This window comes from Heterodontus francisci, chromosome 22, assembly GCF_036365525.1.
Source record: "Heterodontus francisci isolate sHetFra1 chromosome 22, sHetFra1.hap1, whole genome shotgun sequence".
Classification (NCBI taxonomy): domain Eukaryota; kingdom Metazoa; phylum Chordata; class Chondrichthyes; order Heterodontiformes; family Heterodontidae; genus Heterodontus; species Heterodontus francisci.
The window spans coordinates 68,987,714-69,013,625 of NC_090392.1; positions in this window are offsets into that span (position 1 = coordinate 68,987,714).

Below are 25,912 nucleotides of genomic sequence, written 5' to 3' on the forward strand. Positions count from 1 at the left end.
AGAAAAACAGATTTAAAAATATAATGAATAGATCAACTCCTGTTCAATGTGCAGGTGCAATAATAACTTCAGGATAAATTAAACAAGTATTGTTCGCTTAAAAGACGCCGATAGGGGTTTATTACTCAACATTTCTTCTTCTCTCCAGGGGATTTATCAAAGGTTTTTGAACCAGACTGAGCTATTGTATCTTTCTTTAATCTTGAAGCCAGAAGCAAAGTTATGTCTTTTAGAGACAACCAGAATGACAACTTCCAAACAAGTGTAAGACATGCATAGGCACTGGAGCAGCAGCCAATTGTCTCGACTGCTTTTAATATTGGTAAGCCCTGAAGTCTTTCTAAAGTGTTGAAGCTGAGGCAGTCCAATGAAATATGTAATCTTGACACTGTTAATCAGCCAATTGTTCTTCAATTTGACACGGTTTTTATTTGAAGAATGAATAAATGGATTTGCCTTTTGGGAGGACAATAATTGAATTGGTTCGACTGCATTCAGTTCAATAGAAGAGCTCCAAAGCTCATATTGTACTTAAGTGTGATAGAGTTTTCTATTGTATATTTTGCTGAAAGGTCATTTTTCTCAACTGATTTTGAGAAAAAATGTCATGTCCCTTGATATATTTACTAAGAACTGCTATTTTAACTTCCATAAAGCATTCCGGATAAACATTTCGTCGATCATCATTAATTTGATCATATCCGTGAGTGCACTTGGTTTATTTAAAGAGCAAAACTCGCCTTCTCTTGGTAAGGGTTAATTTCATGGCCATCTCACTCAAGTGACCATTCCTCATGAATGAGTCTATATTGTGTCTGCCAGTGATCCATTCAACTGTGATAATCATCACAGCTAATCTTGATCCCATCCTCTTCTAAGGTCCACATAAACACACTTCCCAACTGGAGTCATTGGATAGTAACCAGGAGTAGGGAATACGCAGCTCTTTTTTTTTCTTTTGAACCCAGAGCTATTGAGGCCAATAACATAGCATTTATAGCACAGAAACAGGTTGTTTAGACCAACAAGTCTATGCTGGTGTTTATGCTCCAGACAACACTTCTCCCACCTCACTTCATATCTGAACAATCCTTCAATTCTTTTCTCCATATTGTACTCGTCTCGCTTCCCCTAGAAAGCACCTTTGCTGTTTTCCTAGCGCTATTATATTTCACTGAAGCATGATCATGTGCAACTCTCACATAGGGGCATAAGAAAATATGGGATAAGAAGACAACAATTTTCGCCCTTTGGGGCCATTATTTCCACAATTCAATCCAACTATTTAATCTTCCTCTGACCGAATGCCTGTGTGACATTACATCCTACTTTATTCATGTTATATGGGGTGCTTGTATGACCTCAGCAGTACAGAAATCCTCATGTTCCACACAGCATTTGATTATCTTCTGCTGCATATCCACAACTCCACCAGCAGCACAGCAAGTGTCCACACCTGGGCTGTCAAGGATTGGCAAAACTCCTCCCAGACTGCCAGTTCAGTCTGGTGTTTGGACAGAGCTGTGTGTCAACCCTCAAGCCCCAGGGTTACTTGGATGGTGTGTTCAGACAGGTGTCAGCCATCCTGTCGCAGGTAAAATGCCCAATTAAAAGAAAAGATGATTTAATTGCAGTTAGTTGTGTTATAAATCTACAATGGCTTTGTATCCATTCGAAGGTTCAACAGACTGATCTCTAGGATGGCAGCATTACCCTATGAGGAAAGATTGAGGAGACTGGCCCTATACTCCCTAGAATTTAGAAGAATGAGAGGTGATCTCACTGAAGCACACAAAATTCTTACAGGGCTCAACAGGGTAGATGCAGCAAGGGTGTTTTCCCTGGCTGCGGGGTCTAGAACCACGGGACACAGTCTCAGAATAAGAGATAGGCCATTTAAGATGGAGATGAGTAGGAATGTCTTCACTCAGAGGGTAGTGAATCTTTGGAATTCTCTATCCCAGTGGGCTCTGGAGGTTATTCATTACATGTATTTGTAAAGCTTCCCCTACACCTTATTTTACAATTATTGTTTTTGAAGGCTGTTGATCTATGTGAGCAGTTTTAATGCTATAAATGAGAGAGAAATTTCAATGTAAATATCGTACTGAGTCTGCTGAAAGTTGAGATGCTATTGGCCAGCCATAGAATCTCTGTCTGATTTCTTCTGTCCAACTCAATTTTCTATGAGCACTTCAGCATTCGTGAGGGAGTCAAAAACAAGGGGTCATAAATAAATTTTTTAAATCACTAATAAATCCAATAAGAACACTGTGGGAGAGCATCAGAGGACTTAGGAAATCAGAGGGTGTGAGCTGAGATGTGAGGCTGGAGGAAGTTGTAGAGTTAGGGTGAAAGAGGTGATGAAGAAATTTGTAAATGGTGGTGTAATGAACAGACTGGGAATGACAATCTTGTGAAGTTTGCAAACTAGGTATTTAGTACAAGACAGGACATGAATGGTGAAGTTCTAGATGAGTGAGAGTAAGTGTGCGATGAAGCTTGGAAGAGTGTTGGGAAAATTAGAAGCAGATAATGATTCCATGGATGAGTGTGTGGGATATATTAGGGTTGAGGCATTGAATAATGTGCAGGTGGAATTGGATGGCCCTGTTGATGGACTGGAAATGGAGTTTGAAGCTTGGCTGAAGATTGAGCTCAACACTGAGGATGCACACGATTGCATTCAGCCTGAGTGAGCAGCCAGAGAGGTGGAGAAATAGGCAATGAGGATACTGTTGTTCTGCTGAGAACTGGAGATACTTACTTAGTTGGCATAAAATGTTTTGGCTTCCTGATTGATGTTAGTTAAACATAAATTTTTTTTGCTGTCCAATTTTAACTCTAAGCAATAAAAACAGAAAATGCTGGAAATACTCAGTAGTCTGGCAGTATCTGTGGAGAGAGAAACAGAGTTAGCATTGCAGGTCTCTGACCTTTCATCAGAACTGAGAAAAGTTAGAAATGTGATAGGTTTTGAGCAATCAAAAGGGGAGGGTGGAAAGGAGAAAAAAAGGGAACATCTGTGATAGGGTGGCGGGCAGGAGAGATTAAATGACAAAAGGTTTATGGTGCAAAGTCAAAGGGAGTGGTAATGGGAGAAGTAAAGAAACAAAAGATGGGTCTTGAGGAGGTGTAATGGTCGGTTAGTAGCCGTCCAAACGCAAAGTAAATAAATCAAGAGAATTACGAGAGAGAAAACCAAACCAGTAAAAAACACAAAACAAAATGGGGCAGAGGCTATGATCTAAAATTGTTGAGCTCAGTGTTGAGTCCAGAAGGTGGTAAAGTGCCCTGTCAAAAGATGAGGTGCTGTTCCTTGAGCTTGGGTTGGACTTTATTGGAACACTGCAGCAGGCCAAGGGTAGAAAGGTCAGAGTAGGAGCAAGGTGGAGAATTAAAATGACAAGCGACAGGAAGCTCAGCATAATGTTTGTGGACTAAACGGAGGTATTCTGCAAAGCAGTCATCCAGTCTACATTTGGTCTCCCTAATGTAGAGGAGACAACATTGTGAGCAGTGAATACGGTATACTAAATTGAAAGAAGTGCAAGTAAATTGCTATTTCACTTGGAAGGAGTGTTTAGGGCATTGGACAGTGAGAAAGGAGGAGGTAAAAGGGCAAGTGTACATCTCCTGCGCTTGCATACAAAGGTGCCATAGGAAGGGGTAAAGATTATTGGAGATGACCAGGGTGTCACGAAGGGAATGGTTTGGAATGCTAAAAGGGGAGGGGAAGATCTGTTTGGTGGTGGCATCACACTGGAGGTGGTGGAAATAGTGGAGGATGATCCTTTGAAAATGGAGGCTGGTGGTGTGGAAGGTGCGGAAGGTGCAGACAAGGGGAACCCTATCATGGTTCTGGGAGGGAGGGAAGTGTGAGAACAGAAGTGTATGAATTGGAACAGACACGGTCAAAGGCCCTATCAACCATGGTGGGGACAATCCTCAGTTGAAGTAAAATGAAGACATATTGGAAGCACCAGTTTGGAAGATTGCATTGTCTGAACAAATACGACAGATACAGAGAAACTGGGAGAATGGAATAGAATCTTTGCAAGAAACGGGATGTGAGAAAGTGTAGTCAAGGTAGCTGTGGAAATCAGTGGGCTTGTAGTGAATATTGGTTGATAGCCTATCCCCAGAAACAGATACAGAGAAGTCAGGGAAGGGAAGAGTCAGAGATGGACAATGTGAATGTGAGAGCAATAGTAAGAAATGGTGCCGATACAGTCATCAATGTATCAGAAAAGAGGTGAGGGAGGAGACCTAGGCAGGAAGAACTGCTTTCAGTGGCAGAAGGGTCAGTAACCAGAGGACACCGATTTAAGGTAATTTGCAAAAGAACCAGAGTTGAGATGAGGAGAAATTGCTTTATGCTGGAAAGGGTGATGGATGCAGCTTATATATGAACTTTCAAAAAGCAATTGGATAAATACTTGAAGAGGAGAAAATTGCAGTGCTATGGGGAAGGCGCCGGGGAGTGGGACGAACAGGATAGCTCTTTCAAAGAGCTGGCAAAAGCATGATGGGCCAAATGGCCTCCTTCATTGCTATAAAATTCTATGATAGTTGGGGGAGAGAAGAGGAAGTTTTACAATGCATCATTTGTCATTGGGTGCATTGCAAACTCAATTCCCCAACTTGATCAACACAACTATTCTCCAATTCCTGTCCCTTTCAAAAGATCCTCAAAGCATCACAAAGTCTATTTTCAATGAACAGTCACTATTGCATGGAGATGTTAGTTCAGGGATTTTAAAAGAACACATGATAGGCACTAAGTGATTCTGATTGCAATGCTCTTCTCTTAGTCATGCACAAAATTGGAAATTTACCATTGGAATTTAAACACTTACAAATCGTACAAGGCAAATTATGTCTGATGGTCACAGTGGAGCATGAAAGATTGTATTCTGAAGTTTATCCCTGTCCCAAATAATAGGACAGGTATAGTGAGATGTTTTGAGGCCCCCTTCCTGTCCTGGTCACCTGACCAATTATTGAATGCATTTCAGAAATTTGCAAAGTGCTAACCAGCACTGAATATCTGATTTTATTTATAGAGGTCCATTTTTTTCTTCCCTTTACTTCTGTTTTATGATTTAATGTTTGGAATTATTGAGGTTTGCGATAGATTTTCATCATTAGCAAAGCAAACACCTAAGAATAATTTCTCACCTTCACGTTACATCAGAGGAGTAATTTCCCACTTTCACAATATATCTCAAGGGTCATTTCCTACTTTCCCATTGCATCACAGGGGTTATTCCCGGACCACACTCCGGATGAGGAGCCTTGCCTATCAGCCAGATCAAAGACTGATGAGGAAATGGAGTTCTCCTCACAGACCTGAGAGCAAGGAGTGGACAGTGGTTCACCAGTTAGTGGTGCCACAGAGGTACCGGAGAGAAATACTAAGAATGGCCCATGAGATTGCAGTGGCTGTACATGTCGGTATATGAAAAATCAAAGCCCGCATAAGACAGCAGTTTAACTGGCCAAAACTCCACAAAGATGTGGTGGAGTACTGTAGGATTTGCCACATGTGCCAAGTTGAAGGGGAAACCACAACCCACAGTGAAATCTGCACCCCTAAGTCCTGTATCAGTGTTTGGAGGACCATCCAGCAGAGGGCTGCGGAACTGTAAGGGACCACTGCCGAGAACAAAAGGGGACAGGCAGGCACAAGGCTGGCAACAGGTTAGAAAAGAAAGGCGCAAAAGGGAACAAAAGAGCAGATTAAAGGAAGTCCGGGAGGAATCCCAGATGAAAACCCCTACTGTCCGGTCAGCCAACCCCGAAATGTTGAAAAAATTAGACCCCACAGTCTCTTATGTAAATGCAGATGCTAGAAGCACCCCACCAGAAACTAACAGCATTTACAGGCATCTGCAGAGACAAAGAAAGTCTTCAAGCTGGCAAAGAAACCGTGAGGGTGATGCCTCACTTAGTTGAAGTGCCGCACGGCGTGCAGTTGCATCTGGACAAATACCTGAAAGCGGGTGTGTCCCAGAGGACAAAGGGAAGATTAGCAAAAAGCCACCCTCACAGTCAGGAAAAAAGGGAACCAGCCATCCCCTGAGGTGAAAAGCCCTTGCATGACTCATCAAGGCACTGAGAGTCCAGAGGTGAAGCGCCCACTGCCACTGCCCCTGAACAGAACTCCAACCTAGGGCTAATTAAGCATAACCCTCCCCCTGCAAACCTCAACAAGAACAAGAACAAAGGCCCCTTAGGCAGTCATTGAAATGTACAAACTGAAAAAACTGCCCCAAACCCGCATGTTTAGTGGGATGCCAGAAAGGGCTGTTTAAAGCAGCACTGCCACCAAGAAAAGACAGGCTGTAACAATTGTTAAGGTTCTGAATTAATGTTTTCCTGTCCTTATCTTCTTTCTAGTCCCTTTTAATGAAATGCTCTTTTTTAAAAATCGCATTTCATTCCACTGGGTGTGGAAGTGTCATGCAGACCCCCCCAACTATCAGGAATGAGGTATATTAATTTTATCATATGAACATTGATTTTAAACGGTTGCTGGAGTGAAGAAAGGACTTGTTAAAAAAATCACCAGACACTTGGCTGGAAGGACGTTTGCATACTAACAGACAGTGCTTGTGGAGATGGCTGCATTTGCTCACAACGCAACCACTAGGTGGAGCAGTAGTTGCATTGGAAGATAATGAATTAGCACCCCGATCGATGGAAAAGAAAATCGGGCAGAGTATAAAATGTGCTGCCAATTCGTTATTGTGATTCGTTTATATAACTAACCAGGACCGATTTCACCCGAACGCAGCTATTAGCTCCCGCCCCACTGGCCGCTCTCCCCCCCTCAGCAACTTGATTTCTCCCCCTGCTCCCTACCGGCGCCACCCAGCTCTCTGGCTGCTCGCTCTCCGCACCAGCCCCCACAAGCCCCCAGCCGCCAGTGCTGGCCACGCCACTCGCTCCCATGTTTCAACAGTCACCAGGCACCGCCTGAAGGAGAAGGCGGGCCGCAAGGGGTGACGGGCCGACGTAGCAGTGAAAGGAGGGAAGTGGCACAGCCTGGAGCAAGCGGCTGGGATGGGGGTGGGGGGGGGGATGCGAAGCGAGGAACAATCGACCAGGGGAGTGGAAGGGTGGGGAGCAGCGAGGTCTGGAGTGAGCGGCTGAGGGGAGGAAGCGTTGAGGCCCAGAGTGAGTTGCCGAGGGGGGAGAGCTCCAGCCTCAAAGTCTCCCATTCAGCCGCTTCCTCCAGCCGAGTGGGGGCGGGGGGGCAAGATACCCGATGATGTTTTATCGCGCGTGCACAAAGATGGACTTGGCGTGGATACGCGATGACGTTAGTGCTGCGCAGTGACATCATCCCGCACATACGCCACTAAGTCTTGGCAAGATGTAGCTGCGCATGTGTGCAGCTTGGCGCACCCTGATGATGTCAGCAGGCTGTGCGTTGTCAGGAATCACTATGTTTTTGAATCGTGCCACAGAGAAAGACTCAGAAGGCTGTTTGAACTGGAACCTAGAACAAGGAAGCCTCTCTCTTTCACTTTCTCCCAAGCCACCGGATCCATGGAAGACACATAAACCTCAAAAGAGAAAAGACTGCAACCTTGAAATAAGTTGAAACGTGCACTGGGCCCCAACAAATTGCATGTCTGACCAGCAACCAAAGACTTCACAGCAAACTCAAAGGACAGTAAACTAGAAACCCATCTATTGCCTCAAACCTTTCCTCTTTGCTCTTGTCTACTTTTCTGTCTCTATCTGCGTGTGTTTATCGCATATTCGTAGTCGTTAACCAGATTACAGTTTAAGATTAATAAATTTCTACCTTTCTTGCTTAAATCTAAGAAAACCTGTCTGAATTGATTTCTTTGCCTTCCAACTGAAGCAGTGAACAAGGATTCACTAAGGGAAAGCTAAAAACATGGTGTTTTAAAAATTAAACCCTGTTACGGTTAAACCAGGCAAAGGCTGAGAGGGAGCCCCTAGACTGCATCTCACCTGGTCGTAACACCAAGGCTTTGTCTGCCCTCCCAGGTCAATGTAAAGTATCCCATGGCACTATCCGAGGAAGAGCAGGGCAGATACCCCTGGTGTCCTGGCAAATATTTACCCTTCAACTAACATCACAAAAACACATTATCATATTACTATCATATTGTGTTTGTGTGTTAATTTTTTGCTGAGTTTCCAACATTATAACAGTGACTGCATGTCAAAAGTATTTCAATGATTGGGCCATCCTGAGGTCATGAACGGTAATTATCCACAGTATGTCTTTAATTATCGATATGCACAATCAGCTGGGAACACGACAGGAAATCACCTATCAGCCCTTATGCTGTGCTCACTCTACTATCCCCAGCCTGCTTCCTGTCCAGTGCATTGGATTTGTCACAACCACACCACGCCCTTTTTCAATTATCTACTGCTGGTATAGAGGCTCAGTCTGATCTCTTCTTTCCTTTCTAGCATTCTCTCATCTGAGATGCTGCTTTAATAGGAATGGCGATGCACTTTTCCATCCCCCCCACCCGAAGTCTCAAGGCTCCTCTTTATGCTTGTAAACTGCTCCAATGTATTTAAATCGATTCGCCTCTGCAACAAAAGTGAGATGTGATATGTGATTAGCGAGCGACACTGCTGAATATATGAGCTGTGTGTATGAAAAATGGAGTTAAGAGTTGGGGGTCAGCGTCTGCTGTATTTACAACTTTTTAAACAATTGCAGTTTCTATTTTAATCATATCCTAAATGTATGGTGGCATTGCAGGTACGATTGTTTTCAAGACATATTGAGCTTCAACTCCTTCCCATGTATTGCTTGTAGTATGACGTTCCTTTAAAACTTTTTTTTCTAGCTGTAGCGGGGCTTCCACTACCTTGTATATTACAGATACAGCAGTCATGTACCTATCCGTCACATATGAAATGGCAGTCCCTGTGACCGATCTATATGGACTGAATTGTATTCTCTACCTATCATTGCCTCAGCAGCTTGGTGGAGGCATGCACATGATTCAGCCTGTGGTGAAAATCTTTAATTTTATCTTAATGGGAAATTAGGGATGAGGGATTTAGCAACTAAAGATTCTGTTTGTGCATGAAAGTGCTACTGAACCTATGCAGGAATAGGTTTCATCATTACCAGTTGCGATTGCATTGAGTAGTTTATATCTCAAGTTGGTAATGGATTCTTATATTTGAAAAGTATTGACATGGCCACTAATGATACAGTTTTATACTGTGGCCCGTTTTCAGTTTAATTGAACCATCACCATTAAGGGGATTGTCAGGAGCTGTGTTTTGGTTCTATTTAATGCAAATCGAAACTCATTCATCAAACCAAACCTGGCCTGACTAGACAGCGGTGTCATTCCCACCATTAGTTTAAGGTCAAGAGTGACCATGTATGAAGCTAGAAGTAGCTACTTGTAATATGAGTGGGAATATGCTTTGTTTTTATTACATTCTGCTATTTTATTGGTTAATCTCTCTGTTCGAATAGAAGAATATTGATGTGGTGGATAGAGAGAAATGATTTCCTCTGCTGGAGTCCAGAATAAGAAGGCATAACCTTAAAATTAGAGCTAGGCTATTCAGGGGTGAGGTCAGGAAGCATTCTTCACACAAAGGGTAGTGGAAATCTGGATTCTCTCACCTCCCAAAAAGCTAATGAATCTAGATCAATTGAAAATTTCAAATCTGAGATTGATAGATTTTTGGTAGGCAAGGGTTTAAGGGTTACAGAACCATGGCAGGCAAATGGAGTTATGTTACAGTTTAGTCATGATCTAATTGAATGGCAAAACAGGCTCAAGGAGCTAAATTGCCTATGCCTTGTCCTATGTCATGGGACACATTCAGCATTCACCCAGTAATATCACCAAGAGTCACTTCTTGCTCAATGAAAGCACTGGGGCAGAGGTAATAAGGGAGGAACAGCTACATATTATTTTGTTTTAATTCTCACTTGTTACAACATTTTTCTCCCTTTTCTTTAGGAAAAGCAACCTTTCATGGACGTTGAGGTGAGAGATTTATTTGTGGTTTCTGGGTAGTTTTGAACTTCCTCTAAACATTCAGATTTATCTGATGTAAATATTTAGGATATCAAAATAAATGCATACCACATATTGACATTTGAGAATATCATCTTATACATTTGTTGACAGAAACATTAAATAGCAAATGAATTTTTACTATACTATATACAAGTCTGCAAACTTTTAAGTTCTTCATGCTGTCCTGCTCTTTGTCAACTTTATACCTTCGACCAATGTCTTAGAAATAAAGTAGTTTTGAAGCATTCTGACATAAAAGGAGGTGTAACTGATTTGTGACAAAATCCGCACCCCCCACCCCCACCACCACCGACTCCCGCCCACTTTTCATTACCAAATTATGGCTTTGTCCCTCCAGAACTCCTCGATTGTAAATACCTTATGGCCACAGTTCATACATAAGGGGAAATTTCAAAATGATTTGAAGGCACAAGTTCTTTTCTGGATTTACGTTGGCTCCTGGTACGACAATGCCTCAGTTTTAAAATTCTCATCCTTGTTTTCAAATTCCTCCATGGCCTCATCCCTCCCTATCTTTGTAAACTCTTCCATGCCTACAACCCTCTGAGATATCTGCACTCCTCCAATTCTGGCCTCTTGCACATCCCTGATTTTAATCTCTCTGGCAGTCAGACCTTCAGCTGCCTCTAGGCCCTAAGCTCTAGAATTTTCTCCCTAAACCTCTCTACCTCCCTTTCCTCTTTTGAGACCCTTGTTAAAAGTTACCTTTTTGATCAAGCTTGGGTCTCTTTATGTGGCTTGGTGTCAAACTTAGACATTTTACTGTTAAAGGCACTATATAAATGCAAGCTGTTCTATCTATTTTGAAAAATCACCCTCCAAGTCCCTCTCCATGTAACTTGAGAATGACCTGATCTAAATGATATTTAGCTAAACTAAACGTCAGTGCATTTTTAATAATTCAAAATAATATGGAAGTTTTTAAAGCAATTGAATTCATAATGTATGAAAATGTCCTTCCATTACAGCCCTTGATAATACAATTACAGTGAAGATGGTTCATCATTTTCTGGATCTGGTATTCCTTGAACAGAGGTTCCATATCTTTATAATTGAATAATATTTCTTATTGGTTTGTTTAACTGCAAAATAGAAATGTGATGTTTGTTCTGCTTAGTAAATTGCACACTAAGACCTCAGACTGCTTGATCCCTATCTCGTCAATAATAGTGTATTGGAATCGAGCACATACGGACTTTTCAATTTAGGAGTCAGTCATGAGCATCTTGGTGAATCCTGAATATTTCTGAACATTAATCTAAAAGCACACAGCAGAGTTCTGCAGACAGAATACATCACAACTATCAAAACAAATGAAGAGCAGATCAGTAAAATCCAAAAATTTAATGTTTTTTTTAAATTCTCAATTTATTTATTTTTCATTAGCAAACCATTGTGGGTCTTTACCATTGAAGTCCTGCTGTCCATCTGTGTGTGTGTGTGTGTGTCCGATCTTGTGTGTCTCTGACTGACACAGAAAGCAGCCGGAATATCTCAACTATGTGATGAAATTCAGGGACCTGCTCACTGAAAGCAAATAAGTTGGGTTTGAATTTCCGAGTACGCTGACCTTGAAAGCCTTTCAAACATTTCTTCTTATCCTCTCTTATGCTGGTTGCCTGCTGCTGGTAGTATGAGAATAACATTTAGAGGAAATTCAACCAGGCGTCTTTCTGACATTAATGCAAGAAGAAGGCAACTTGTTATGACATCATAGCATTAGCAACAGATACTGAGAATAAAAGCAAAATACTGCAGATGCTGGAAATCTGAAATAAAAACAAGAAATACTTGGAAATACTCAGCAGGTCTGGCAGCATCTGTGGAGAGAGAAGCAGAGTTAATGTTTCAGATCAGTGACCCTTCATCAGAACTCATGCTGAGCAGATCATTTCAGCAACAGGCCATAATAAATAATAAGAGATTGAACAGATCAAAATCAGAATAAAGCTAGTGGCCCATCAGACTCATTGCTCCTAACAATGTATTTATAACATGCCCAATCATGGGCTCATCCAACTTAATCTCTTGATGGAAGGAATAATCCCAGGTTCGAATTCCATAAATATTAAGTCTTATTTTTATCCCTTCTACATTATCCATGCCCACATTTCCTTGCTTCGATTTGGAGCAAGTTGGATAACAAGCTTCTGGATATCTTTGAAGTTGATCAAATCCAATTGTGCCACTTTAGCTCAGCTCAGAGTTAACTATTAAATTGATCCCAAACAGAAGACAACTTTCTCTGAATGCTAAATGTAACAGAATTCTGCACCCACTTATAAAAAATAGGTTTACAATTGCCCCCTTCACAACCTCAGGACATTTTGTGGCCAATCAAATTCTATCCAAGTAGGAATCCTGTTGTTTGCAAATTTTTGTTAATGTACCAGGAGAATGAGAACAACATTTTGGAATGCAAAATTACGCTAGATCTTTTCCTCATCTTGGGTATTAAAGTGAAAAAGAGTTGTTGTATTTTTAAGGTCTCAAATCCAGATTACACCAAATTGCTCTTCCAATCCCCATGCTATCTACTTCTTAAGACTTATCATCATGTATCTATTTACTTGGTCACAAAGAGTGTAAAGGATACGTTTTTAATTTTGCACTACTCGGTAGTTTCAGTTACCGTAAGTGCCTGGTAGAAATTCAGGCCTAAGCAATTTTCATTTAAATTAATGGCAGAACTTTATGCATCATGCATGAATTTCCAGGCTTCCTCGAAATGGATAAATCATTTTGCACACACTAAGATTTCACAAGTAACGATGAGACAAATGACAAGTTAATTTGCTTTTAATGCTGCTAATTGAGGGAAGAAAGTTGACCATGATACTGGGAGAATTGTCTGCTCGTCTTCAAATATTGTATCAGATCTGAAACATTTCCAGAACCAATGCTTGGGGCTCAGTTCAAAGTCTCTTCTGACAATATCTCACAATGCAGCACTCCCTGAGTGTCAGCTTAGATTTTGTGATGAAGTCCTGGAATAGGTTCTATCTACAGCTGATGTAACTCACTTCAACAACAACAACAACAACTTATATTTACATAGCACCTTTAACTTAATAAAACAGCCCAAGGCATAAATACGAGACATAAAATGTCACTGAGCCATATGAGGAGAAATTGAGAAAGTAAGGAAGGGAGGTGGAGAGTTGTAAGGAGGGAATCCCAGAATTTAGGGCCGAGAAGATGCTTCAGAGGCCAGAAATAGGTGAGCGCAGATATCTTGGAGGGTTGTTGGTCTGGAGTGCAATGAGTTGTCTGATGCAAAATAAATGAGATGCATGGAGTCCAGTTGGTTGAAGATCTCAAACAGGTTTATTACAGCTAACTTATATACAGTACAGAACAAACTATTTACAGAACCTTACTCTGGGTGTTGCAGAGTGACACTGGCTTCGAGTCACATGAATGCATCTGGTATTTAGCTCATTAGCATACTAAGATTTGAAAGGAATATCATTCTTAAAGCCAATCATACAACATGGAGGAGATTACAGAGATAGGGAGGGGCGAGGCCATGGATGGATTTGAAAGCAAGGATGATCATTTTAAAATCAAGACGTTGCTTAACCAGTAGTCAATGTAGATCAGCGAGCACAGGGGTGATAGGTGAACAGGACATGGTGTGAGTTAGGATACGGACAGCAGTGTTTTGGATGATCTCAAGTTTCCAGAGGGTTGAATGTGGGAGACCAGCCAGGAGTGCATTGGAATCGTCAAGTCTAGGTAACAAAGGCATGAATTAACATTTCTTAGTGATGCCATGAATATGTGGTTGGAAGCTCATTTCAGGACCAAATATGACACCAAGGTAGCAAACATTTGCTGGGTAGAAGAATGGAGTTAGTAGCTAGGGAATGAAGTTTAGAGTGGGGACTGAAAACAATGGCTTCAATATTGCCAATACAAAGAGAAACTTGTTTTGCTGATATTGAAGGTTGTGGCATGACAACTTGCAGTTCATAAAAACCCAGTTTTCTGACTGCTTCACTTTTGATGTATCACTGTATACAGTTGTGTGAAAAGTTAGCTTCACTTCTTCAGGTACGGAATTCTTGAAAGCGATCAAAGAGATCGATTCACTCAAGTTACTTTTGCTGCATTTATACTGTAGTGATTTGTCTTAGATTGATAACTGTAACATGGCTCGCAGCAAGGCTATATCCTGTATACACTGCCTCCTAGTTCTCCAAATCTTCAGGAGATCGCTCTACACATCTGTAGTTACTTCACATACAGAGCTCCTCTTGAATGTTTCAAGAGTTTGAGTTGGCTGTGTTTCCAGTCTAACCTATAATATTTTACAACAGAGGAGGCTATTTGCCCTATCATGTCTATGCTGACTCATTGCTAGAGCAATTCAGACCTAAGTCCACTGCCCCATGTTTTCCCCAGGGCCACCTTGTCCCCTCTGCCAAAATTAAGTCTGGAGCGGGAAGGCCTCTGAGCTGCCTTCCCACCCCGCTGCCAATTGAGGGCCTTAAGTGGGCAATAAATGCCCAGTTAAGGGCCTCATCCTGCCACTTCTACAATTGGCCATGTGGCGGGCAGGCCTGTCACTGCATAGGAAACACAGCAGGAAAAATCTGAGTCCAGTGCTGCTCTTGGGCCTCGGGTGGCTGTTCCATCAACAGCAGCTGTTGCTGCTCAATTATAAGAGCCGTTGGCCTCTGATTGGCCGGCAGCTCTGAGGGCAGGACTTCTGTCGAAGGCATCCTTGATCCTATGGAAGGCCCGCTGCTGTCCAGTTAAGTGCCTAGTTCGCACTTGATTCGGCTGGTCACCCACAGATGAGGTGATGCAGGGTTCTCGGTGTTACTTTTGCCAGACATCAAGACCCCATCGCCCAGATAAAATCCCGGCCATCATCTCTGCTTTACTTACTATTCCTAGCATAACATTTCATGCTGAAAAAATTCTCTGCATGAAGAAATATCTCCTAATCTCTCTCCTTACTCTCTTTGTGGCAATTTAAAATTCATAAGCCCTCAGCATGGACTCAGAATGTAGTCTTTACCTGTTCATGCCATCTACCATCTTAAACATTCACTCCCTCCACTACCATGGCAGCAGTGTGTACCATCTACAAGATGCAATGCAGTAACTCACCAAGGCTTCTTTGGCTACGCCTCCCAAACCTACCACCTAGAAGAACAAGGGCAGCAGGTGCATGGGAACACCACCAGCTCCAATTCCCCTCCAAGTCACACACCATCTTGACTTGGAAATATATCACTGTTCCTGCATTGTCACTGCGTAAAAATCCTGGAACTCCCTTTCTTACAATAATGTGGAAGTACCTTCAACACACAGATTGCAGCATTTCAAGAAGGCGGCTCACCACCACCTTTTCGAGGGCAACTAGTGATGGTTAATAAATGCTGGCCTTGCCAGTGACGCTCACATTCCATTAATAAATAAAAATAAAGAAAAACCTTAGTTAAATCCTTTTAACACCTTTAATAAATCTTTTAATTGCTGCTTCAGTGGAAATTGCCCCAGTATCTTGCGTCTTTCCTCATAACTATAATTTTCGTTACATCCAGGTTTTAATGCTTGAAGTCAATACTCGGCTTTAATATCCTTTCTATAACTGGGTTCCTAAAACAGCCCCTTGTGTTCCACTGTGGCCTGACTATTGTCTTATTGCACCTTTGCTCTTGAACGCTATGCTCTAAATATTTGAAATAACTCCAAGTAACCCCTTTATTAAACCGGGTTTGACACTGCACACAAGCTAGGACTCAGATCAGAGTTTGCAGTTCCTACCGGAACCTCAGCACTGCTATAAAGAAAAATGCTTCGCAGTGGTGCTAGAATTTCAATGTAAAAGTGCCCTTAAAGGAGTAGCCATTGATTTAGCTCCAGTTCACTACTACAAATGAGACACAATATTCCAATTTTAGTTTGAAGCTAACAGTTCACTTTTCTCAGATTGCCCCCCCACCTAATATTATCTGTGAGGTTGCTCTGAAGGGAAAGGATTCAGTCAGCCTGATAAAACTGGCCTTATGTCAATCCCACTCATCTTTTGCCCTGCAACATCACACAGCTCGAGCTGAATTGCAATTTAATGATATTCCGTGCCTGTCCTTTTCCAGGGCAAAGGCAAAGTGCAAATGCTAAATACATCACATTATGTAACGTACACTGGCAGATCTGTGGCATTGTTCATAGGTAGCTTGGAGTGTGATGTTCCATATATGTTTCTACTGAGCTCATTTTGCTTTTTGGTGATATTTTGTGGTTGCCATTTATCTATCTGAACAGGCCTGTGGACCTACAGCTTTCCGGGGCTGGCTTTGGGCCTGTGACACTGAAGCTGTTCTAATTCCACTGGTGCGACTTGTTCGCCGGTCGATATTTGGGCACTGGGGAAAATTTCATAATCGCTGTGGTTAACGTGTCTGTGTTCGAAAGGCCAGTAGTTACGGGCACATCAAAAAGTTTGCGAGCCTGCAGGATAGCTGCTTTCTGATTTGGTCCTTCCATCTATTCTGCCATCTTTCATTCCTTTCTCTGTTTCTCTTTGTTAATGTTTTCCTATTCTTTATCAATGGTACTCTCCTCCTGTGTCTTTTATTCTCCCACAGTATCTTTTTTCTTTCATTGCTGTACTCCCTCTATGTTTCTGATGCTTTCCAATTTCATACTATTAATCTGTTCCTTTGGGCTGAATTTTACACCGCCCCAGCGGGTCGGATGGTGGCATGGGGGGTGGATGGGGGTGGCGTAAAATTGAGCAGGAGGCTCCGGAAGACCTACCCACCCCACTCCTGCCTTCGGTCAACTTTACGGCGGTTGGGTGGGGAGGAAAACGGCCCGCCCGCCCGAGGCCAATCACGGCCCTTACGTGGCCACTTACCAGCCACTTAAGGGCCCTCACCTGCCTCCACGGGTATTTTACCCATTGCAAACGGGCGTGCTGAGAACGTGAAAGGCCGGCCAGCAATAGCTGCTGGCCTTACCATGTGCCAGGGGGGTGCCATGTCAGTCAGGCACAGAGTGCCTGATTGAGGACTGCCCCCACTCCCAACCCAACCCCAGGACCCAAGACGCCTCCCCCCCACCTTCCCCCAAATGACCACCCTAGCCTCACCAGGGCATGACTGATCTTCCTGGTGAGGCATGCCCAACTTACCTTCCCTCCTGGCTCCATGTCGTCAGCTGGGCTGCAGTCCCAGCAGTGGCCACTGCTTCTGGTGGTGCTGCTGGGACTAAGAGCTGCTGGCCCGCTGATTGAGCTGCCAGCCAATGAGGCGAGATTTCCTCCCTCAAGCGGGTGGAAGTCCCGCCTCTCGACTGTTAAAACCCGGGGACCCATAAAATGCGGGACGGATCCCTGGGCTAGGCGGAAGCGGCTTCGTTGGTGGCGAATTCCTGTTCGCCGAAAGTAAAATCCAGCCCTTTGTCTCTGCTGTTGCCACGCTATTTTTCAGTCTTTGCAACCCTCAGGATGCCTCTGTTTCTGGGGGGAGTTTTATGCTCCTCCCCAAAGCAGGTTTGGAGGTGGGGGAGCATAGAATTGGTTGGGATGGTGGCGGCGGGGTGGGGGGGGGGGGAGTTCCCGCCACCACCATCCTGCCTCTGACAAAATGTAGTCCAGGGCAGGAAGGCCTGTGAATTGCCTTCCCGCCTCGATGCCAATTGAGGCCCATATTAACCTCCAATTAAGGGCCTCTTCCCGAATACAGTATACTACATTGAAAGAAGTACAAGTAAATCGCTGCTTCACCTGAAAGGAGTGTTTGGGGCCAGGGGTAGTGAGGAGAGAGGCGGTAAATGGGCAGGTATTACACCTCCTGTGATTGCAGGGGAAGATGCCGTGGGAAGGGGATGAGGTGGTGGGGGTAATGGAGGAGTGGACCAGGGTGTCGCGGAGGGAATGATCCCTTCAATTTATGAGGTGGATTTCTGTCACTTTTACAAGGACCACAAATAATTAGCACAATTGATTTGTCACGGCATGGCATTCCACAACAGATCAGAGAAGCATTTGCCTTAATTATTGCCTCGTGAATGATGATGTAATGCTAAGATATCTGTGGGGATCACAGACACTGCGATTAAGCAACGTGGGATAAGACATAATTCTGCTTTTAAACTGGACTTTTTTGTACCCAGTCAATACTTCAAAGCTTTTCTCCAAACCCTTCAAAAAAAATTCCAAAAATATGCTTTATTAATAAGATTTGTTAAAATACATTACAAAACAATTCAAATTGGACATTTCGTAAAGTGCAATAAAGATCAGTTTCTTTGAATACACAACATGAGGTGCCTCAAATTTCAGCTGTCCAACTGCATGGATGCTGATCAGTACTTGAAATCTTCTTTGCATTCCAAGTCAGCATCTTTGTATCACTTTACCATGGTGGTCTGTCCTGCTTTGCATGTTTGGAGGTAAATTCTGGTACAGAACACTTTGTCAGCTCAGCTGATTAGTGAATACAGCAATAATAGAGTGTGATGGCTTCTTTTCCTGCTCCCACATTGTTACATCTGGTGTCCTCCAAGGATCTATCCTTGGTCCCCTTCTATTCTTCATCTACATGCTACCCCTCAGCGACATCATCCCAAAACACAACGTTAGTTTCACATGTATGCCGATGACACTCAGCTCCACTTCACCACCACTTCTCTCGAATCCTCCACTGTTGCTGAACTATCAGACTGCTTATCCAACATCCAATACTGTATGACCACAAATTTCCTGCAATTAAATATTGAAAAGACTGAAGCCATTGTTTTCAGTCCCTGTTCCAAACTCAGTTCCCTAGCTACCGACGCCATTCCTCTCCCTGGCAACAGTCTGAGATTAAGCCAGTCTGTTTGCAATCTTCATGTCACATTTGACCCAGAGATGAACTTTTGACCTCATACTTGCGCCATCACTAAGACCGTCTATTTCCACCTGCATAACATTGCCCCACTTCACCCCTGTTTCAGCTCACCTGCTGCTGAAACCCTTCTTCATGCCTTTGTTACCTCCAGACTTGACTATTCAAATGCACTCCTGGCTGGTCTCCCACATTCTACTCTCTGTAAACTTGAGATCATCCAAAACTCTGCTGCTCGTGTCTTAACTCGAACCAAATCCCATTCACCAAGCACCCCTGTGCTCATTGACCAACATTGGCTCCCAGTCAAGCAGTGCTTCGATTTTAAAATTTTCATCCTTGTTTTCAAATCGCTCCATGGCCTTGCCCCTCCCTATCTCTGTAACCTCCTGCAGCCGCACAACCCTCCGAGATATCTGCGCTCCTCTAATTCTGGCCTTTTGCGCATCCCTGATTTTAGTTACGCCATGATTGGTGGCTGTGCCTTCAGTTGCCTGGGCCCCAAACTCTGGAATACCCTCCCTACACCTCTCCGCCTCTCCACCTCACTTTCCTCCTTTAAAACACTCCTTAAAACCTACCTCTTTGACCAAGCTTTCGGTCATCTGACTAATATTTCCTTTTATGGCTCGGTGTCATACTTCTTTTTAACAATCCTGTAAAGTGCCTAAGGACATTTTATTACCTTAAAGGTGTTATAGAAATGTAAGTTGTTGTTGTCACAGGCAGAGAAATGCAACAACTTGTATTTATAACTTGTGTTCTTGTATATAGCACCTTTAATATACCAAAACATCCCAACTTGCTTCACAGGAGCATTATCAAACAAAATTTGTCACCGAGCCTCTTAAGGAGATAGAATAGGAGACATAAAGCTTGGTCGAGGGTTTTAAGGGATGTCTTATAGGAAGAGATAGAGGCGGAGAGGTCTCGGGAGGGAATTCCAAACATGACGGCTGGGGCAGCTGAAGGCATGGTCACTTCTGGTGGACTGATGAAAATCGGGAGGAGCAGGCGGGCAGATTTGGAGGAGAGCACAGACCTTGTAGAGAAAAATTTCTTCCAGCCTCTTTCAGTTTAACCGTGGAATATGATGCATCTGACAAGGAAAGTACTTGCGAAGTTAACATGCGTGAAGTAATCCTTTTGCCTTTATTTGAACTCAGTACTAGATGTTTACGGGAAGAATCAGAGAAAATGACAAGCATTTGCTATAATATTTAAATTATAATAAAACGAATGAAAATTGCACGCTGAAACCATTATCTGAATTTTGTGGGAGGAAACACTGATGGAACCAATGTGGAAAATGTTACAGTAACATAGTGATGGAGAGCGAGGGGCAACAAACAAAATGACGTTTCTTCTGGGAGTGTAGACGATTAAATAAAATATATAGTACTTGAGAGTAGGGTTTGTTCCATTAGCTTTTCAGTGGGCTGCCTGGTTTGTGTTAAATAAAATAATTTTTCCCACTTTGCCTCAAAAGGATTATCAGATGTTAAAATTTTCAGTGGATTTCCATCAACAGAAAGACAACGTTTAGAATCCAAGACATGACCATGCTTTCCTATTCATTATCCAGTTGTGGATGGGAATGGGAAGAACATGCGGAGAAAGATGGCAACCCGACTTGAAAGGTGTGTGCATGGAGTCTCGTGATCTTTCCAAGAGAATCCTAGATTATCTGTGCTGGTTACGCCGGCTCCTAACTCTCGGACTTCTATCGGGAGCAATGTAATTAGAAGGTCTGCTTGAAACGAGTTGGCAACAGAACACATGGTTCCAGACGACCTGTAAGGCATGGTGTATGCGTTAAGAGATTGTATCTACTTGTTCAGTGCCTTCAGTTGTAACGTGAAACAGTATTGCTGATGCCTCAGTGAGCATTTTGGTGCAAATGACTAGAACCACTCAACTACAATCAGAAGAAGAAACCAGAATTCTGAATGAGACAGCCCAGATAAACAAGGTACTGGAGCCATGGCAAAACACGATTGTTTGCTGAAATGTCAGTGTAACATTAGATTTGTTCCCGAACAAGAATGAATCAAATACAAGGACAAGAATGTGAGCAGAAGAGAGTGACTTATCTTACAGAAAGGTGTCAAATGCAATTGTAGTGTGCAGTTTTCTTCGGAGAGGAAAAGAATGATCAGAGCTAAGTAAAGGGACAAGAGAACAAAGGACAGTGGCTTATCACACAAAACAATCATGAAAGCTGTAGGGATGTGCAAAGATACTGGAAACAATAGGTGTCAGAGCTTCAGGAAGCAACAATGACACTTCAGGGACCTGTTTGATGGCAAGTTAAATATTCCACCTGGATGTGGGGATTCACATGCTAATTTGCTCACTCCAGCACTTTTTAGAATTTCTGAACTATCTCGTGCACTGCAGATTAGAACTGCCGAAAGCTGCTTTTATATTTTCCCTGTTTTTACTGGAATTCTGAGATACCAATGTCTGTAAGTAAGTTTGTGCTCTAATCACTATTAAATCTGACTCCCTTATCTGGTGGCAGGCTCACAGATCCATTTTGTTTCCCCTGGGCCTATGAGCCTGTTGCGGGAGAAAGGAAACTGACTAGGAGATGGCAGCCTCCAGATATAAATTAACATGAGGCCAATATTAAAAAACTCCTTAAAGGCATATTTACAATGCACAACTCACAACACATATGCAGGATTGCTGGAAGAGGTCTATCTTCCTACCAATATGACCATTGTCATGTGAATGCAGCTGTCTGGCATAGACTCAAAGGGCTGAATGGGCTCCTTCTGTGCCATAATGACTGTATGAAGCAAATTAGAGAACCCCTGGATGAAGAAGTCCAACTCTGCTTTGCTTCAGAGCAACAAGTGCCTAATGGATTTACACCACATGAATTCATTGCCAGTGCAAAACTAAACTTGCTGTACAAATGTACCATAAGGCAGTGATTGGGTTTATTTCTGAAGTAATTCAGGAGGATACCAGCTGCTAATTTGGCTGTGTAAATTCATTCCTGAATCTTATATTAAAAAAATTGAGTTTCTATATCCACTCAGGAGAACTTCCCTACTTTTCTTCAAAATAGTGGAAAGTGGTCTTTTACATTCAGCTGAGAGTGTAGACAGGACCTCTATTTAACAGCTCATTCAAAAGATGGCACCTTCAACTATGCAGCACTGTACTGCAGTATCAGCTGCACAAGCCTCAACAGGAATCCACATCCTTTTGTGAGAGTGCCACCACTGAGCCACATTGGCACTGTTGATTCTGGAGTTGAGTCCCATACCAGGGTTTGAGCTTATAGGTTCGCCTGACAGTTCAGTGCACTTCTGAGAGAATGCTGTGTTGCCAGAGGGACCATCCTTTGGCCGTGACCTTAAACTGTGGTCTCAATTCCAACAGCCAAATAAAAACAACTTATATTTGTACAGCACCTTCAACATATTAAAACGTTCCAAAGCACTTCACAGGACCATTATGAAACAAAATATGACACCAAGCCACATAAGGAAATATTAGGGCGCATGACCAAGAGCTTGGTCAAAGAGACAGGTTTTAAGAACACAAGAAATAGGAGCAGAAGTAGACCATATGGCCTGTCAAGCTTGCTCCGCCATTCAATACGATCATGGCTGATCTTGGGCTTCAATTCCACTTTCCCGCCTGCTCACCATATCCCTTGATTCCCTAAGAGACTAAAAATCTATCCCAGCCTAAAATGTATTCAACGATGGAGCATCCACAACCTCCAGGGTCGAAAATTCCAAAGATTCACAATCCTTTGAGTGAAGTGATTTCTTCTCTTCTCAGTCCTAAATGATCGGCCCCTTATCCTGAAATTGTGCCCCCATGTTTTAGATTCCCTGATCGGTGGAAAAAAACTCTCTGTGTCTACTCTATCCAGCCCCTTCAGAATCTTGTATGTTTCAATGAGATAACCTCTCTTTCTTTAAAATTCCAACAATATAGTCCTAATGTGCTCAGCTTCTCATCATAGAACAGCCCCCTCATCCCAGGGACCAAATTAATGAACCTTCACTGTTCCGCCTCCAAAGCAAGTATATCCTTTCTTAAATACGAAGACCAAATCCTCACACAGTACTCCAGATGTGGTCTCACCAAAACCCTGTACAATTGTGGCAAGACTTCTTTATTCCTGTACTCCAATCCTCTTCCAATAAAGGCCAACATGCCATTTCTTTCCTAATTGCTTTCTGTACCTGCATGCTTGCTTTCTGTACCTGCATGCTAACTTTCTGTACCTACATGCTAACTTTCTGCATTCCTTGAACAAGCACACCTAAGCCTCTTTGAACAGCAACACTTACAAGTTCCACACCTTTTAAAAAATATTCTGCTTTTCTATTTTTATGACTAAATTCTGTATTATACTTTTATCTGCCATCTTGTTTCCCACTCACTTAAGGAGTGTCTTAAAGGAGGAAAGAGAGATAGAGAGATGGACAGGTATAGGGAGAAAATTCCAGAGTTTAGGGTCGAAGCAACTGAAGGCATGGCTAGATATGGTGGAGCGATTAACATCGGGGATGCTCAAAGGGCCAGAATTAGATGAGTGCAGATATCTCAGAAGTTGTGGGGCTGGAGGAGATTACAGAGATAGGGAGGGGTGAGGCCATGGAGGGATTTGGAAACAAGGATGAGAATTTTAAAATCAAGGTGTTGCTTAACCGGGAGCCAATGTAGGTCAACGAGCACAGGGGAGCTCGGTGAATGGGATTTGGTTCAAGTTAAGCAGAGTTTTGAATGATCTCAAGTTTACGGAGACCAGCCAGGGGTGTGTTGGAATAGTTAAGTCTGGAGGAAACAAAGGCATGAATGGGGTTTCAGCAGCACATGGATATTGAAGATCCCATGATGCTTTCGGATACCAAGGCTAAAAAGATTAAATTATGAGGACAGGTTGCATAGATTAGGCTTGTATTTCCTGAGTACAGAATATTAAGGGGCAATCTAATTGAGGTGTTTAAGATGATTAAAGGAGGTGATAGTATAAATAGAGAGAAATTATTTCCTCTACTGGAGGAGTCCAAAACAAGGGGCATAACCTCAAAAGTACAGCTGGGCCATTCAGAGGTGATGTCAGAAAGCACATCCTCACACAAAGGCTGGTGGAAATCTGGAACTCTTGCGTGCATAAATTGTTGAGCCTAGATTAATTGAAAATTTCAAAACTGAGTTTGATAAAATTTTGTTACGCCAAGGGAATTAAGGGTTGCTGAACAAAGATGGGTAAATGGAGTTAAGATACATGATATAATTGAATGGTGGAACAGACTTGAGAGGCTGAATGGCCCACTCAGGTCCATGGGGGGAATCTTATGCTTTCCCCACAGCAGGTTTGGAAGCAGGGAGAGCATATAATCAGGTGTGGCAGGGAGTCCCCGCCACCTTCCTGCCCTCACCGAAATCCAGGGTGGGAAGGCCTATGAATGCCCTTCCTTGCACAGGAAGCATGGCAAGAAAAACTGTGCAGGTTGCTTGATGGCTCTGAGGTGGGTGGGGGGGTCCCTTGTTAAAAGGTACTTAGTGCCTGAATGAGGTAGCGAGTATCGGGAAGGGAGGTCCGGCTGAGAGCCAACCCCCTGACTTTGCTGCCGACCCTCCTACACCTCCCTCCCCTGCTACCCCCAACCTGTGAGAGCGCTCCTGCCCTGATCTACATGTGGCCTGGGTCTAGACCTGTCCAAGACCTCAGGTGGGCGCTCCACCGGCAACAGCCACTGCCTCCGCGGTGGCGCCGCTCAGTTAAAGAGCTGCCAGCCTCTGATTGGTTGGCAGCTCTCAGAGGGTGGGACTTTCGTCGCTGGGGTCCATGAACCTGTGGAAGGCCTGCCACTGTCCAATAAAGTGCATAATTGGCACTTGATTCGGCAGACCCCCCACAGAAGGGGTGACGCAGGGTTCTTGGCGCATTTGCCGGCGATCGAGACACCTGTTGGCCAGATAAAATCCCGACCCATATGTTTCAGGACAGCATCTGTCATGGCCATGACTATTCTTGCTTAAAGAAAACCCGCAAAAAACAAGCTCTCATTTCCTCACTGTTTCTGGGATATTGTTGGAATGGAACAGCTGCCACATTTGCCTACTTAACAACACTTGAGGAAGTCATCCATTGTGTGAAATTGTTTGAGACAGTTCAATGTGATCAAGAGCAAGACAAATAGAAAAATTTGAAGAAGAGCATTATTGTAAAGACTATTGTATCAATGAGTTCTTAAAAACTGGAAATCAAAGGTAACTCGGTTATCACATTTGATGTAATTTTAGCAGGTGGGAAGTTACATTTTTAAATGTCTGGCCACCATGTTATTTTTCTGCATTGTTGTCTTGAAGTGAATAGATTTAAGCCGAACACTCCAAGTGAAGGAAGGGTTCCAAACAAGGTGCCTGACAGAAAAAGAGTGAGATATTTCCAATCCTATTTAAACACATGGAGCTGTGCTGCTTATTCTGGATGAGATGTGTCAAAATTGGGTTTATTTTAAACCAAAATGAATGAGGTGTGGCAGGTCAGATTTACGTTGAGTCCCCTTTGCGATATACAATGGCTTTCCTTCTGCTTCTAAGTATTGTGGGGAAACATCACAATTTCAACGCATAAAGAGATTTTTGGGCCATTGTGACTGAGCTGGTATAAGCTCCACATCACAGTTAACTACTGTAATCCGATTTCCTTGCTCTTTCCTCATAGCCTTCAATATTTTTCTTCTTCAGATGTTTATCGAAGTTTCTTTCAAATGTTGTGATTGAATCAGCTTCAATAGCCACTTGTGGCAATGCATTTCATTTTCTTATAACTGTGTGGGTAAAAAAAATCCAACCTCCCCCTTTTATGCTTCTCGTACCAATCTGAAATTTGTGCCCCCTTGTTCCTGATTCACTGACCTGTGGAAATTGTCTTTCTGTTTATTTACCCTTTCAAAGCCAATTGTTAGTTTCCCTTTTGCTCCACTGAAAACCGTTCTA